Source organism: Macaca nemestrina, chromosome 6 (genome assembly GCF_043159975.1).
Source record: "Macaca nemestrina isolate mMacNem1 chromosome 6, mMacNem.hap1, whole genome shotgun sequence".
Lineage (NCBI taxonomy): Eukaryota > Metazoa > Chordata > Mammalia > Primates > Cercopithecidae > Macaca > Macaca nemestrina.
Genome location: NC_092130.1, coordinates 125,947,340 through 125,965,845, shown reverse-complemented (window position 1 = coordinate 125,965,845; position 18,506 = coordinate 125,947,340). Strand labels below are relative to the sequence as shown.

General features: G+C 39.4%; 1 pseudogene; it reads left to right on the top strand.

Annotated features, from left to right (window-relative positions):
* LOC139363962 (uncharacterized) overlaps window positions 1–15,505 on the top strand; it is a 37,114-nt pseudogene extending 21,609 nt beyond the window's left edge.
* Window positions 15,506–18,506: the final 3,001 nt, after the last annotated feature.

Genomic DNA, 18,506 nt, shown 5'->3' with positions numbered 1-18,506 from the left:
TGTGGAATTTCCAAAGGTATATTTGGAAGCCCCTAGAGGCCTATGGTGAAAAAGAAATTATCCTCAGATAAAAACTGGAAAGAAGCTATCTGAGAAACTGCTTTGTGATGTGTGAGTTCCACTCACTGAGTTACGGCTCTATTTCGTGGAGCTGTTTGCTTGCCTTATTTCTGTGGAATCTGAGAACTAATATTTCGGATCCCTTTGAAGACTATAGAGCCAAAGGAAATATCCTCCTAGAAAAATGAGAAAGAAGCTTTCTGAGAAACTTCTTTGTGATCTGTGAATTCATCTCAAAGAGTTACAGCTTTCCCCTCAAGAAGCCGTTCATTAAGACTGTTCTTTTGGAAATTGCAAAGTGATATTTTTAAGCCCATAGAGGGCTATGGTGAAAAAGAAAATATACTCAGATAAAAACTGGAAAGAAAATTTCTGAGAAAATGCTTTGTGTTCTGTGCATTCATCTCAGAGAAGTACAGCTTTCCCTTCAAGAAGCCGTTCACTAAGACTGTTCTTGTGGAAATTGCAAAGTGATATTTGGAAGTCTATAGAGGGCTATGGTGAAAAAAATATATACTCCGATAAAAACTGGAAGGAAGCTTTCTGAGAAACTGATTTGTGAAGTGTGACTTCCGCTCACTGAGTTGCAGCAGCATTTCTGGAGCCGTTTGCTAGCCTTATTCCTTTGGAATCTGAGAACTGATATTTCGGATCCCTTTGAAGACTATAGGGCCAAAGGAAATATCCTCCGAGAAAAATGAGACAGAAGCTTTCTGAGAAACTTCTTTGTGATCTGTAAATTTATCTCAGAGATTTACAGCTTTCCCCTCAAGAAGCCTTTCGCTAAGACTGTTCTTGTGGAATTTGCAAAGTGATATTTGGAAGTCCACGAACTGCTATGGTGTAAAAGAAAATATCCTCAGATAAAAACTGTAAAGACGCGTTCTGAAAAACTGCTTTGTCTTCTGTGAATTCTTCTCCCAGAGTTACAGCTTTCCCCTCTAGAGGCCGTTCACTAAGACTGTTCTTGTGGAATTTGCAAAGAGATATTTGGAAGCACACAGAGGTATATGGTGAAAAAGAAAATATCCTCACATAAATATTGGAAAAAAGATTTCGGAGAAACGGCTTTGTGTTCTGTGAATTCATCTCACAGAGTTACAGCTTTCCCATCAAGAAGCCGTTCACTAACACTGTTCTTGTGGAATTTGCAAAGTGATATTTGAATGCCAATGGAGGGCTATGGTGAAAAAGAAAATAACTTCAGAGAAAAACTGGAAAGAAGCTTTCTGAGAAACTGCTTTGTGATGTGCGACTTCCACTCACTTATTTACAGCTGTATTTCGTGGAGCTCTTTGCTAACCTTATTTCTGTGTAATATGAGAACTGATATTTCGGATCCCTTTGAAGACTCTTGGACCAAACAAGATATCCTGTGAGAAAAATGCGAAAGAAGCTTTCTGAGAAACTTCTTTGTGATCTGTGAATTCATCTCACAGAGTTACAGCATTCCCCTCAAGAAGCCTTTCACTAATACTGTTCTTGTGGAATTGGCAAAGTGATATTTGGAAGCCCATGGAGGGCTATGGAGAAAAAGAAAATATCCTCAGATAAAAACTGGAAGGAAGCTATCTGGTAAACTGCTTTGTGATATGTGAGTTCCACTCACTGATTTACAGCTTTATTTCATGGAGCTGTTTGCTAGCCTTATTTCCGTGGAATCTGAGAACTAATATTTCGGATCCCTTTGTAGACTATAGGGCCAAAGGAAATATCCTCCGAGAAAAATGAGAAAGAATCTTTCTGAGAAACTTCTTTGTGATTTGTGAATTCATTTCACAGAGTTACAGCTTTCCTCTCAAGAAGCCTTTTGCTAAGACTGCTCTTGTGGAATTTGCAAAGTGATATTTGGAATTCTATGGAGGGCTATGGTGAAAAAGAAAATATCCTCCGATAAAAACTCGAAAGAAGCTTTCTGAGAAACTACTTTGTGTTCTGTGAATTCATCTCAAAGAGTTACAGCTTTCCCCTCAACAAGCCGTTCACTAAGACTGTTCTTGTGGAATTTGCAAAGTGATATTTGGAAGCCAATAGAGGGCAATGGTGAAAAAAAAAAAATAACCTCGCATATAAACTGGAAAGAAGCTTTCTGAGAAACTACTTTGTGATGTGCGACTTCATCTCCCAGAGTTCCACATTCTGTTCATGTAGCTGTTTGCTAACACTCTTCTCGTGGTATCTGCTAAGTGATATTTGGGAGCGCATTGTGGGCTACAGTGAAAAAGGAAATATCTTCAGATAAAAACTGAAAGGAAGCATTCTGAGAAACTGCATTGTGACGTGTGAATGCAACTTCCAGAGTTACACTTTTCTGTTCATTGATCAGTTTGCTTACACTGCTTTCTTGAAATCTGCAGTGGGATACTTCTTTGCCCAATGAAGCTTTCGGTGACAAAGGAAATATCTTTAGATAAAAAGTAGAAAGAAGCTTTCTGAGAAACTGCTTTGTGATGTGTGAATTCAACTCACTGAGTTACAGCTGTTTTTCATTTAGCTGTTTGCTAGTCCACTGTTTGTTGAATCTGAGAACCGATATTTTGCATCACATGGAGAAGTATACAGCAAAAGTAAATATCCCCACATAAAAACGGGAAAGACGATTTCTGAGAAATGACTTTCTGATCTCTGAGTTCATCTCACAGAGATCAACCTTTCTGTTCATGTAGCTGTTTGCTAACAGTCTTCTCGTGAAATCTGCAAAGTGATATTTGGGAGCGCACTGAGGGTTTTAGTGAAATAGGAATTATCTTCAGATAAAAACTGAAAGGAAGCGTTCTGAGAAACTTCCATGTGACCAGTGCATTCATCTAACAAAATTCCACCTTTCTGTTCAGGTAGCTGTTTGCTAACACTCTTCTTGTGGAATCTGCTATGTGATATTTGTGAGTACAATGAAGGTTGCAGTGATAAAGGAAGAATCTTCAGATAAAAACTGAAAGGAACCTTTCTGAGAAACTACTATGTGACCTGTGCATTCATCTCACAGAGTTCCACCTTTCTGTTCATGTAGCTGTTTGCTAACTCTTCTCGTGGTATCTGCTAAGTGATAATTGGGAGGGCGTTGACGGCTACAGTGAGAAAGGGAATATCTTCAGATAAAAACTCAAAAGAAGCATTCTGATAAACTGCATTGTGACGTGTGAATGAAACTCACAGAATTAAACTTTTCTGTTCATTGATCAGTTTGCTAACACAGTTTTCTTGAAATCTGCAGTGGGATATTTCTTTGCCCAATGAAGCTTACGGTGACAAAGGAAATATCTTCAGATAAAAAGTACAAAGAATTTATCTGAGAAACTGCTTTGTAATGAGTGAATTCAACTCACTAAGTTACAGCTGTATTTCATGGAGCTCTTTGCTAGTCCAGTTTTTGTTGAATCTGAGACCCGATATTTCGAACTGCTTGGAAGAGTATAGAGCCAAAGGAAATATCCCCACATAAAATCAACAAATAAGATTTCTGAGAAATGACTTTCTGATATCTGATTTCGTCTCACAGAGTTCCACTTTTCTGTTCATGTAGGTGTTTGCTAACATTCTTCTCTTGGTATCTGCTAAGTGATATTTGGGAGCACATGGAGGGCTACATTGAAAAAGGAAATATCTTCAGATAAAAACTGAAAGGAAGCGTTCTGAGAAACCTCTATGTGACCAGTGCATTCATCTCCCAGAGTTCCACCATTCTGTTCATCTAGCTGTTTGCTAACAATCTTCTTGTGGAATCTGCTAAGTGATAATTGGGAGGACATTGACGACTACAGTGAAAAACGAAATATCTTCAGATAAAAACTCAAAAGAAGCATTCTGATAAACTGCATTGTGACGTGTGAATGCAACTCACAGAATTAAACTTTTCTGTTCATTGATCAGTTTGCTAACACAGTTTTCTTGAAATCTGAAGTGGGATATTTCTTTGCCCAATGAAGCTTACGGTGACAAAGGTAATATCTTCAGATAAAAAGTAGAAAGAAGCTTTCTGGGAAACTGCATTGTGATGTGTGAATTCAACTCACTGAGTTACAGCTGTATTTCATGGAGCTGTTTGCTAGTCCAGTTTTTGTTGAATCTGAGAACCGATATTTCAGATCAGTTGGAGGAGTATACAGCCAAAGGAAATATCCCCAGATAAAAATGAGAAAGAAGATTTCTGAGAAATGACTTTCTGATCTCTGAGTTCATCTCACAGAGTTCCACCTTTCTGTTCATGTAGCTATTTGCTAACAGTCTTCTCGTGGAATCTGCAAGGTGATATTTGGGAGCGCACTGAGGGTTACAGTGTAAAAGAAAATATTTTCAGATAAAAATTGAAAGGAAGCATTCTTAGAAACTTCTATGTGACCTGTGCATTCATCTCACAGAGTTCCACCTTTCTGTTCTTGTAGCTGTATCCTAACACTCTTCTCTTGGAATGTACAAAGTGATATTTCGGAGCACATTGAGAGCTACAGTGAAAAAGGAAATATCTTCAGATAAAAACTGAAAAGAAGCCTTCTGAGAAACTGCATTGTGACGTTTGAAATCACTCACAGATTTCCAGTTTTCTGTTCATTGTTCACTTTGCTAACACAGTTTTCTTCAAATCTGCAGTGAGATATTTCTTTGCCAATGAAGCTTATGGTGACAAGGGAAATATCTCCAGATAAAAAGTAGAAAGAAGCTGTCTGAGAAACCGCTTTAGGAAGTGTCAATTCAACTCACTGAGTTACAGCTGTATTTCATGGAGCTATTTGCTAGTCCATTTTTTGTTGAATCTGAGAACCGATATTTCGGATCGCTTGGAGGAATATACAGCCAAAGGAAATATCCCCATATAAAAACGAGGAAGAAGATTTCCGAGAAATGTCTTTTTGATCTCTGAGTTCACCTCACAGAATTCTACTTTTCTGTTCATGTAGCTATTTGCTAACACTCTTCTCGTGGAATCTGCAAAGTGATATTTGGGAGCGCGTTGAGGGTTACAGTGCAAAAGGAAATATCGACAAAAAAAACTGAAAGGAAGCGTTCTGAGAAATTTCTATGTGAGCTGTGCATTCCTCTCCCACAGTTCCACTTTTCTGTTCATGTAGCTGTTTGCTAACACTCTTCTTGTGGAATCTGCTAAGTGATATTTGGGAGCACATGGACGGCTACAGTGAAAAAGGAAATATGTTCAGATAAAAACTGAAAAGAAGCGTTCTGATAAACTGCATTTAGACCTGTGAATGCAACTCACAGATTTACAGTTTCCGGTTAATCGATCAGTTTGCTAACACAGTTTTCTTCAAAACTGCAGTGGGATATTTCTTTGCCCAATGATGCTTATGGTGACAGAGGTAGTATCTTCAGATAAAAAGTAGAAAGAAGCATTCTGAGAAACTGATTTGTGATAAGTGAGTTCAACTCACTGAGTTACAGTTGTATTTCATGGAGCTGTTTGCTAGTCCAGTTTTTGTTGAATCTGAGAACCGATATTTCGGATCACTTGGAGTAGTATACAGCCAAAGGAAATATCCGAAGTAAAAAATGAGAAAGAAGATTTCTGAGAAATGTCTTTCTGATCTCTGAGTTCATCTCACAGAGTTCTACTTTTGCTCATGTAGCTGTTTGCTAACACTCTTCGCGTGGAATCTGCAAAGTGATATTGGGAGCGCATTGAGGGCTACAGTGAAAACAGAAACATCTTTAGATAAAAACTGTAAGGAAGCGTTCTGAGAAACTTCTATGAGACCTGTGCATACATCTCACAGAGTTCCATCTTTCTGTTCCTATAGCTGTTTGCTAACACTCTTCTCGTGGAATCTGCTAAGTGATATTGGGGAGTGCATTGACGGCTACAGTGAAAAAGGAAATATCTTCAGATAAAATCTGAAAGGAAGCGTTCTGAGAAACTTCTTTCTGACCTGTGCATTCATCTCACAGAGTTCCAACTTTCTGTTCATGTAACTGTTCGCTAACACACTTCTCGTGGAATCTGCTAAGTGATATTTAGGACCCGATTGACGGCTACAGTGAAAAAGGAAATATATTCACATACAAACTGAAAAGAATCATTCTGAGAAACTGCACTGTGATGTGTGAATGCAACACACAAAGTTACACTTTTCTGTTCATTGATCAGTTGCTAACACAGTTTTATTCAAAACTGCCGTGGGATATTTCTTTGCATAATGAAGCTTATGGTGATAAAGGAAATATCTTCAGATAAAAAGTAGAAAGAAGCTTTCTGGAAACTGCTTTGTGATGTGTGATTTCAACTCACTGAGTTACAGCTGTATTTCATGCAGCTGTTTCCTAGTCCAGTTTTTGTTGATTCTGAGAACCGATATTTCGTATCGCTTGTAGGAGTATACAGCCAAAGGAAATATCCACAGATAAAAACGAGAAAGAAGAATTCTGAGAAATGTCTTTCTGTTCTCTGAGTTCATCTCACAGAGTTCCAACTTTCTGTTCATGTAGCGTTTGCTAACACTCTTCTCGTGGTATCTGCAAAGTGATATTTGGGAGCGCATTGAGAGTTACAGTGAAAAAGGAAATATCTTCAGATAAAAACTGAAAGGAACCGTTCTGGGAAACTTAAGTGACCTATGCATTCATCTCACCGAGTTCCCCCTTTCTGTTCTTGTAGCTGTTTCCTAAGCTCTTCTCGTGGAATCTGCTAAGTGACATGTGGGAGCGCATTGAGGACTACATTGAAAAAGGAAATATCTTCAGATAAGAACTGAAAGAAAGCGTTCAGAGAAATGGCATTGTGACGTGTGAATTCAACTCACAGAGTTACATATTTCAGTTCATTGATCAATTTGCTAACACAGTTTTCTTGAAGTCTGCAACGGGATACTTCTTAGCGCTATGCAGCTTCCAGTGACAAAGGACATATCCTCAGAGAAACACGTGAAAGAAGCTTTCTGAGAAATTGCTTTCTGATATGTGACTTCATCTCCCAGAGTTACACCACTATTTCGTGCAGCCGTTTGCTAGCCCTGTTTTTGTGGATTCTGAGAACTGGTATTTCGGATGGGTTTGAAGAGTAGAAGGACAAAGGAAATATCCTCCGAGAAAAACCGGAATGAAGCTTTCTGAGAAACCGCTTTGTGATATGTGAATTCATTTCACAGTGTTACAAAACTCTTTCATGGAGGAGTTTGCTAGCACTGATTTTGTGGAATCTCAGAAGTGATATCCTGGATATCGTTGAATCCCATGGTGAATAATGAAAGAACCTCAGACTAATCTGCAGAGAAGCCTTCTCAGAAACTTCTTTGGTGTGGGTGAATTCAGCTCACAGGTTTACATCATTGTTTTCATTGAGAAGCTTGCTAAGAGTGTTTTCGCAGAATCTGCCAGAAGGCACACGGTGGCGCTCCGAGACCACAAATAACCTCAGCTCCAAAAAGAAAGCCGCTTTCTGAGAAACTGCTTTGTGATGTGTGAATTCAACTCACTGAGTTACAGCAGTATGTCGTGGAGCCGTTGGTTAGCCCGGTTATTGTGGAATCTGAGAACTGATATTTCGGATCCCTTTGAGGACTATGGGGACAAAGGAAATATCCTCCAATAAAAATCAGAAACAAGCTTTCTGAGAAACTTCTTTGTAATCTGTGAATTCATCTCACAGAGTTCCACCTCCCTCCTCATGAAACGGTTGGCTAAGACTGTTCTGGTGGAATTGGCAAAGGTATATTTGGGAGCCCATGGAGGGCTATGGTGAAAAAGGAAATGTCCTCAGATAAAAACTGGCAAGAAGCGTTCTGGGAAACTGCATTGTGACATGTGAATGCAACTCACAGAGATACACTTTCCTTTTCATTGATCCGTTTCCTAACCCTGTTTTCTTGAAATCTGCATTGGGTTATTTCTTAGCTCAATGAAGCTTACGGTGACAAAGCAAATATCCTCAAATAAAAACAAGAAAGTATATTTCTGAGAAACTTCCTTGTGATACATGAATTCATCTCACCGAGTTACAATTTGTCTTCATGAAGCAGTTGGCTAACACTGTGTTCCTGGAATCTGCAAAGTGATATTTAGGAACTCATTGAGGCCTATGGTGAAAGAGGAAATATCCTCAGATAATGACGAGAAAGAAGCTTTCCCAGGAATTGCTTTCTGATGAGTGAATTCATCTCACCGAGTTACAACTTTGTCTTCACGAAGCAGTTTGCTAACACTGTTTTCGTGGATTCTGCATAGTGATATTTGGAAGCTCATTGAGGGCTATGGTGAAAAAGGAAATATCCTCAGATAAAAACTGGAAAGAAGCGTTCTGGGAAACTGCATTGTGACATGTGAATGCAACTCACAGAGATACACTTTCCTTTTCATTGATCCGTTTGCTAACCCTGTTTTCTTGAAATATGCATTGGGATATTTCTTAGCCCAATGAAGCTTCCGGTGACAAAGCAAATATCCGCAAGTAAAAACTAGAAAGTAGCTTTCTGAGAAACTTCTTTGTGATATGTGAATTCATCTCACCGAGTTACAACTTTGTCTTCACAAAGCAGTTGGCTAACACTGTGTTCCTGGATTCTGCAAAGTGATATTTGGGCGTTCATGGAGGGCTATGGTGAAAAAGGAAATATCCTCAGATTTAAACTGGAAAGAAGCATTCTGAGAAACTGCACTGCGATGTGTGAATGCAACTCACAGAGTTACACGTTTCTCCTCAGGCATCAGTTTGCTAACGCAGTTTTCTTGAAATCTGCAACGGGATACTTCTTAGCGCAATGACGCTGACGGTGACAAAGGAGATATCCTCAGATAAAAATTAGATAGAAGCTTTCTTAGAAACTTTTTTTTGATGTGTGAATTCATCTCACAGAGGTATACTTACATTTGGTGGGGCAGTCGATTAACACTTTCTTTGAGGAACCTGAGAAAGGATAGTTTGGATCGCATTGATGCCTACACTGCTAATGGAAATATCCTCAGTTAAAAATGTGAAAAAAGCTTTGTTTGAAACTGCTTTGTGATATGTGAATTCATCTCACAGAGTTACAACTTAGTCTTCAGGAAGCAGTTTGCTAACACTGTTTTCGTGTAATCTGCAAAGTGATATTTGGGAGCTCAGGGAGGCCTATGGTGAAAAAGGAAATATCCTGAGATAATAACGAGAAAGAAACTTTCTCAGAAATTCCTCTCTGATGAATGAATTCATCTCACCGAGTCACAATTTTGTCATGATGAAGCAGTTTGCTAACACTGTTTTCGTGGATTCTGCATAGTGACATTTGGAAGCTCATTGAGGGCTATGGTGAAAAAGGAAATATCCTCAGATAAAAACTGAAAGAAGCGTTCTGAGAAACTGCATTGCCATGTCTGAATGCAACTCTCAGAGTTACCCATTTCCCTTTTGGCATCAGTTTGCTAACACAGTTTTCTTGAAATCTGCAACGGGATACTTCTTAGCGCTATGCAGCTTCCAGTGACAAAGGACATATCCTCAGAGAAACACGTGAAAGAAGCTTTCTGAGAAATTGCTTTCTGATATGTGACTTCATCTCCCAGAGTTACACCACTATTTCGTGCAGCCGTTTGCTAGCCCTGTTTTTGTGGATTCTGAGAACTGGTATTTCGGATGGGTTTGAAGAGTAGAAGGACAAAGGAAATATCCTCCGAGAAAAACCGGAATGAAGCTTTCTGAGAAACCGCTTTGTGATGTGTGAATTCATTTCACAGTGTTACACCACTCTTTCGTGGAGGAGTTTGCTAGCACTGATTTTGTGGAATCTCAGAAGTGATATCCTGGATATCGTTGAATCCCATGGTGAATAATGAAAGAACCTCAGACTAATCTGCCGAGAAGCCTTCTCAGAAACTTCTTTGGTGTGGGTGAATTCAGCTCACAGGTTTACATCATTGTTTTCATTGAGAAGCTTGCTAAGAGTGTTTTCTCAGAATCTGCCAGAAGGCACACGGTGGCGCTCCGAGACCACAAATAACCTCAGCTCCAAAAAGAAAGCCGCTTTCTGAGAAACTGCTCTGTGATGTGTGAATTCAACTCACTGAGTTACAGCAGTATGTCGTGGAGCCGTTGGTTAGCCCGGTTATTGTGGAATCTGAGAACTGATATTTCGGATCCCTTTGAGGACTATAGGGCCAAAGGAAATATCCTCCGAGAAAAATGCGAAAGAAGCTTTCTGAGAAACTTCTTTGTGGTCTGTGAATTCATCTCACAGAGTTCCACCTCTCTCCTCATGAAGCGGTTGGCTAAGACTGTTCTGGTGGAATTGGCAAAGGGATATTTGGGAGCCCATGGAGGGCTATCGTGAAAAAGGAAATATCCTCAGTTAAAAACTGGCAAGAAGCGTTCTGGGAAACTGCATTGTGACATGTGAATGCAACTCACAGAGATACACTTTCCTTTTCATTGATCCCTTTGCTAACCCTGTTTTCTTGATATCTGCATTGGGTTATTTCTTAGCGCTATGAAGCTTACGGTGACAAAGCAAATATCCTCAAATAAAAACTAGAAAGTAGCTTTCTGAGAAACTTCTTTGTGATATGTGAATTCATCTCACCGAGTTACAATTCGCTCTTCACGAAGCAGTTGGCTAACACTGTGTTCCTGGATTCTCGAAAGTGATATTTAGGAGCTATTTGAAGTCTATGGTGAAAAAGGAAATATCTTCAGATAATGACGAGAAAGAGGCTTTCTCAGGAATTGCTTTCTGATATGTGACTTCATCACACAGAGTTTCACCTTTCTCTTCTTGTAGCAGTTTGCTAACACTGTTTCCGTGGATTCTGCATAGTGACATTTGGAAGCTCATTTAGGGCTATGGTGAAAAAGGAAATATCCTCAGATAAAAACTGGAAAGAAGCATTCTGAGAAACTGCATTGCCATGTGTGAATGCCACTCTCAGAGTTACACATTTCTCCTCAGGCATCAGTTTGCTAACCCTGTTTTCTTGAAATCTGCAAGGGGATACTTCTTAGCGCAATGAAGCTGACGGTGACAAAGAAGATATCCTCAGATAAAAACTAGAAAAGAGCTTTCTTAGAAACTTCTTTGTGTTATGTGAATTCATCTCACAGAGTTACACTTACATTTCGTGGGGCAGTCGATTAACACTGTCTTTGAGGAACCTGAGAAAGGCTATTTTGGACCGCATTGAGGCCTACGCAGCTAAAGGAAATATCCTCAATTGAAAACGTGAAAGAAGCTTTCTTTGAAACTGCTTTGTGATATGTGAATTCATCTCACAGAGTTACAACTTAGTCTTCAGGAAGCAGTTTGCTATCAGTGTTTTCGTGGAATCTGCAAAGTGATATTTGGGAGCTCAGGGAGGCCTATGGTGAAAAAGGAAATATCCTGAGATAATAACGAGAAAGAAACTTTCTCAGAAATTACTTTCTGATGAGGGACTTCATCACACAGAGTTTCACTTTTCCCTTCTTGTAGCAGTTTGCTAACCGTGTTTTCGTGGATTCTGCATAGTGACATTTGGAAGCTCATTGAGGGCTATGGTGAAAAAGGAAATATCCTCAGATAAAAACTGGAAAGAAGCGTTCTGAGAAACTACATTGCCATGTCTGAATGCAACTCTCAGAGTTACACATTTCTCTTCAGACATCAGTTTGCTAACACAGTTTTCTTGAAATCTGCAACGGGATACTTCTTAGCGCTATGCAGCTTCCAGTGACAAAGGACATATCCTCAGAGAAACACGTGAAAGAAGCTTTCTGAGAAATTGCTTTCTGATATGTGACTTCATCTCCCAGAGTTACACCACTATTTCGTGCAGCCGTTTGCTAGCCCTGTTTTTGTGGATTCTGAGAACTGGTATTTCGGATGGGTTTGAAGAGTAGAAGGACAAAGGAAATATCCTCCGAGAAAAACCGGAATGAAGCTTTCTGAGAAACCGCTTTGTGATGTGTGAATTCATTTCACAGTGTTACACCACTCTTTCGTGGAGGAGTTTGCTAGCACTGATTTTGTGGAATCTCAGAAGTGATATCCTGGATATCGTTGAATCCCATGGTGAATAATGAAAGAACCTCAGACTAATCTGCAGAGAAGCCTTCTCAGAAACTTCTTTGGTGTGGGTGAATTCAGCTCACAGGTTTACATCCTTGTTTTCATTGAGAAGCTTGCTAAGAGTGTTTTCGCAGAATCTGCAAGAAGACACACGGTGGCGCTCCGAGACCACAAATAACATCAGCTCCAGAAGAAAGCCGCTTTCTGAGAAACTGCTCTATGATGTGTGAATTCAACTCACTGAGTTACAGCAGTATGTCGTGGAGCCGTTGGCTAGCCCGGTTATTGTGGAATCTGAGAACTGATAATTCGGATCCCTTTGAGGACTATAGGGCCAAAGGAAATATCCTCTGATAAAAATGAGAAAGAAGCTTTCTGAGAAACTTCTTTGTGATCTGTTAATTCATCTCACAGAGTTCCACCTCTCTCCTCATGAAGCAGTTGGCTAAGACTGTTCTGGTGGAATTGGCAAAGGTATATTTGGGAGCCCATGGAGGGCTATGGTGAAAAAGGAAATGTCCTCAGATAAAAACTGGCAAGAAGCGTTCTGGGAAACTGCATTGTGACATGTGAATGCAACTCACAGAATACACTTTCCTTTTCATTGATCGGTTTGCTAACCCTGTTTTCTTGAAATCTGTATTGGAATATTTCTTAGCCCAATGAAGCTTACAGTGACAAAGCAAATATCCTCAAATAAAAACTAGAAAGTAGCTTTCTGAGAAACTTCTTTGTGATATGTGTATTCATCCCACCGAGTTACAATTAGTCTTCACGAAGCAGTTGTCTAACACTGTGTTCCAGGATTCTCCAAAGTGATATTTAGGAGTTCATTGAGGCCTATGGTGAAATAGGAAATATCCTCAGATAATGATGAGGAAGAAGCTTTCTCAGAAATTGCTTTCTGATGTGTGACTTCATCTCAGAGTTGCATCTTAGTCTTCATGAAGCAGTTTGCTAACACTGTTTTCTTGGAATCTGCAAAGTGATATTTGGGAGCTCATTGAGGCCTATGGTGAAAAAGAAAATATCCTCAGATAATAATGAGAAAGAAACTTTTGCAGAAATTGCTTTCTGATGAGTGAATTCATCTCACCGACTTACTACTTTGTCTTGACGAAGCAATTTGCTAACACTCTTTGTGATCTGTGAATTCATCTTCAGATCAAAACTGAAAGGTAGCATTCTGAGAAACCTCTATGTGACCTGTGCATTCATCTCACAGAATTCCACCATTCTGTTCATGTAGCTGTTTGCTAACACTCTTCTCGTGCTATCTGCTAAGTGATATTTGGGAGCACAATGAGGGCTTCAGTGAAAAAGGAAATATGTTCAGATGAAAACCGAAAAGAAGCATTCTGAGAAACTGCATTGTGACGTGTGAATGCAACTTCCAGAGTTTACATTTCTGTTCATTGATCAGTATGCTAACACAGTTTTCTTGACATATGCAGTGTTATATTTCTTTGCCCAATGAAGGTTCCGGTGACAAATTAAATATCTTCAGATAAAAAGTAGAAAGAAGCTTTCTGAGAAATGGCTTTGCGATGTGTAAATTCAACCCACAGAGTTACAGCTGTATTTCACGGAGCTGTTTGCTAGAACAGTTTTTGTTGAATCTGAGAACGAATATCTCGCATCTTATGGAGGAGTATACAGCCAAAGATAATATCCCCAGATAAAAACGAGAAAGATGATTTCTGAGAAATGGCTTTTTGGTCTCAGAGTTCATCTCCCAGAGTTCCACCTTTCTGTTCATGTAGCTATTTGCTAACAGTCTTCTCCTGGAATCTGCAAAGCGATATTTGGAAACGCACTGAGGGTTACAGTGAAAAAGGAAATATCTTCAGATAAAAACTGAATGGAAGCGTTCTTGGAAACTTCTATGTGACCTGTGCATTCATCTCACAGAGTTCCACCTTTCTGTTCATGTAGCTGTTTGCTAAAACTCTTCTCGTGATATCTGCTCAGTTATATTTGGGTGTGCATTGAGGACTACAGTGAAAAAAGGTATATCTTCAGATAAAAACTGAAAAGAAGCGTTCTGAGAAACTACATTGTGACGTGAGAATTCAACTCACAGAGTTGCACTTTTCTAGTCATTAATCAGTTTGCTAACACAGTTTTCTTGAAATCTGCAGTGGGATATTTCTTTGACCAATGAAGCTTACGGTGACAAAGGAAATATCTTCAGATAAAAAGTACAAAGAAGCTTTCTGAGAAACTGCTTTGTGATGCGTGAATGCAACTCAGGGAGTTACAGCTGTATTTAATGGAGCTGTTTACTAGTCCAGTTTTTGTTGAATCTGAGAACCAATATTTCGGATTGCTTGGAGGAGTATTCAGCCAAAGGAAATATCCCCAGATAAAAAAAGAAAGAAGATTCCTGAGAAATGACTTTCTGATCTCTGAGTTCATCTCACAGAGTTCCACCTTTCTGTTCATGTAGCTGTTTGCTAACACTCTTCTCGTGGAATCTCCTATGTGATATTTGGGAGCGCATTGCGTGTTATAGGGAAAAAGGAAGTATCTTCAGATAAAAACTGAAAAGAAGCGTTCTGAGAAACATCTATGTGACCTGTGCATTCATCTCACAGAGTTCCACCTTTCTGTTCATGTAGCTGTTTGCTAACACTCTTCTCGTGGTATCTGCTACGTGATATTTGGGAGAGCCTTGAAGGCTACAGTGAAAAAGGAAATATCATCAGATAAAAACTGAAAAGAAGCATTCTGGGAAACTGCATTGTGACGTGTGAGTGCAACTTCCAGGGCTACACTTTTCTGTTCATTGATCAGTTTGCTAACACAGTTTTCTTGAAATCGGCATTGGGATATTTCTTTGCGCAATGAAGCTTATGGAGACCAAAGAAATATCTTCAGATAAAAAGTAGAAAGAAGCTTTCTGAGAAACTGCTTTGTGATGTGTGAATTCAACTCACTGAATTACAGCTGTGTTCCATGGAGCTGGTTGCTAGTCCAGTTTTTGTAGAATCTGAGAACCGATATTTCGGATCACTTGGAGGAGTATACAACTAAAGGAAATATCCCCAGATAAAAACGAGAAAGAAGATTTCTGAGAAATGACTTTCTGATCTCCGATTTCAACTCAAAGAGTTCCACCTTTCTGTTCATGTAGCTGTTTTCTAACACTCTTTTCTTGGAATCTACATGTTGATATTTGGGAGCGCATTACGGTTACGGGGAAAAAGGAAATATCTTCAGATAAAAACTGAAAGGAAGCGTTCTGTGAAACTTCTATGTGAGCAGTGCATTCATCTCACAGAGTTCCAACTTTCTGTTCATGTAGAACACCAGTTGTATTTCCTTTTTCAATGTAGCCCAAAATGCGCTTCCAAATATCACTTAGCAGATTCCACGAGAAGAGTGTTAGCAAACAGCTACATGAACAGAAAGGTGGAAATTTCGTGGAGCTTTTTCCTAGTCCTGGTTTTGTGGAATCTAAGGCCTTATATTTTGGATCCCTTTGAATACTATACAGCCAAAGGAAATATCCTCAGATAAAAATGAGAAAGAAGTTTTCTGAGAAACTTCTTTGTGATCTGTGAAATCATCTCACAGAGTTCCACCTTTGTGTTCATGAAGTCGTTTGCTAACACTGTTCTGGTGGAAACTGCAATGGGATATTTGGGAGCGCATTAGGGCTATGGTGAAAAAGGAAATATCCACAGATGAAACCTGGAAAGAAGCGTTCTGAGAAACTGCATTGTGATGTGTGAATGCAACTCACAGAGTTACACTTTTCAGTTCATTGATCAGTTTGCTAACACAGTTTTCTTCAAATCTGCAATGGGATATTTCTCTGCCCAATGAAGGTTGAGGTGACAAAGGAAATATCTTCAGATAAAAAGTAGAAAGAAGCTTTCTGAGAAACTGCTTTGTGATGTGTCAATTCAACATACTGAGTTGCAGCTCTATTTCCTGGAGCTGTTTGCTAGTTTTGTTTTTGTGGAATGTGAGAACTGATATTTCGGATCGCTTTGAAGGGTGTACAGCCAAAGGAAATATCCTCAGATAAAAATGAGAAAGAAGTTTTCTGAGAAACTTCTTTGTGATCTGTGAAATCATCTCACAGAGTTTCGCCTTTGTGTTCATGAAGCCGTTTGGTAACACTGTTCTCGTGGAAAATGCAATGGGATATTTGGGAGCGCATTAGGGCTGTGGTGAAAAGGGAAATATCCACAGATAAAACCTGGTTAGAAGCGTTTTGAGAAACTGCTTTGTGCTATTTCCTTTGACCATATAGTCTTCATAGCAAACCAAAATATTCCTTCCCAGACTCAACAAAAAGAGTGGTAACAGAATGCTCCATGAAAGGACAGTGTATCTCTGTGAGACGAATTCACCCATCAGATAGCAGTTTCTCAGAATTCTTCTTTCTAGTTTTCATCTGAGGATATTACCTTTTTCACCACATGCCTCAATGCACTCCCAAATATCACTTTGCAGATTCCACGAAAACAGTGTTAGGAAACTGCTTCATGGAGAGGAACACGTAAATCTGTGAGATGAATTCACACATCATAAAGCCGTTTCTCAGAAAGCTTCTTTCTCGTTTTAATCGGAGGCTATTTCCTGTGTCACGGTAAGCTTCATGGCACTAAGAAATATCCCATTGCAGATTTCTAGAAAAGAGTGTTAGTAAACTGATCAATGAAAAGAACACCGTAACTCTGTGAGTTGCATTCACACATCACAATGCAGTTTCTCAGAACGCTTCATGAAAGTTTTCATCTGAATATATAACCTCTTTCATCATAGCCCTCAATGCGCTCTCAAATGTCACTTTCCAGATTCTACGAAAACAGTGTTAGTAAACTGCTTCATGAAGAGAAAGGTGTAACTCTGTGAGATGAAACCACATATCACAAAGAAGTTTCTCAGAAAACTTCTTTGTAGTTTTTATGTGAGGACATTTCCTTCGTCCGAGGAGTCTTCATAGCGATCAGAATTATCACTTCTCAGATGCCACAACAAGAGCGCTACGAAATGGCTCCACGAAATACATGTGTAACTCTGTGAGATGAATTCACACATCACAAAGCAGTTTCTCAGATCGCTGCTATCCAGTTTTCATGTGAGGATATTTCCTTTTTCACCACAGGCCTCAATGCGCTCACAACTATCACTTTGCAGATTGCAAGAAAGCTGCGTTAAGAAACTGCTTTATGGAGAGAAAGGGGTAACTCTGTGAGATGAACTCACTTATCACAAAGCAGTTTCTGAGAAAGCTTCTGTCTAATTCTTATCGGAGAACATTTCCTTTGTCACCGTAAGCTTCATGGCGCTAATTAATTTCCCATTGTAGATTTCAAGAAAACAGTTTTAGCAAACTGATCAATGAAAAAAACACTGCAACTGTGTGACTTACATTCACACATCACAATGTAGTTTCTCAGAACGCTTCTTTAAAGTTTTCATATGAGGATATATCCTTTTCCACCGTAGGCCTCAATGCCTTTCCAAATATCGCCTTTCAGAATCCATGAAAACAGTGTTACCAAACTGCTTCATGAAAAGAAAGGGGTAACTCTGTGAGATAAATTCACACATCACAAAGAAGTTTCTCAGAAAGCTTCTTTCCAGTTTTCATCTGAGGATATTTCCTTCATCCGAGGAACCTTCCTAGTGATTCAAAATATCACTTCTCAGATGCCACAAGAAGAGTGTTAACAAACAACTCCATGAAATACATGTGTAACTCTGTGAGATGAATTCACACATCACACAGCAGTTTCTCAGAAAGCTTCTTTCTCGTTTTTATCGGAGGAAATTTCCTTTGTCACCGTCAGCTTCATGGCGCTAAGAAATATCCCATTGCAGATTTCAAGAAAACCGTGTTGGCAAACTGATCAATGAAAAGAACAGTATAAGTCTGTGAGTTGCATTCACACATCACAATGCAGTTTCTCAGAACGCTTCTTTCCAGTTTTCATCTGAGGATATTTCCTTTGTCACCACAGGCCTCAAGGCGCTCCCAAATATCATGTTGCAGATTCCTCGACAACAGTGTTAGCAAACTGCTCCATGGAGACTAAGGTGTAACTCTCTGAGATGATTTAACACATCACAAAGAAATTTCTCAGAAAGCTTCTTTCACGTTTTTAATTGAAGATATTGCCTTTCTCAGTGTAGGCCTCCATGCGATCCAATATAGCCCTTCTCACATTCCCCAAAGACAGTGCTAATAGACTGCTCCTTGAAGGGAAAGTATAACTCCCTCAAATGAACTCACACATCATAAAGCGGTTTCTCAGAAAACTTCTTTCTAGTCTTCATATAAGGATATTTCCTGTTTCACCGTAGGCCTCAATGTGCTCCCAAATATCACTTTGCAGATTCCACGAAAACACTGTTAGCAAACTGCTTCATGAAGAGAAAGGTGTAACTCTGTGAGATGAATTCACACATCACAAAGCAGTTTCTCAGAAAGCTTCTTTCTGGTTTTTATCTGAGGATGTTTCCTCTGCC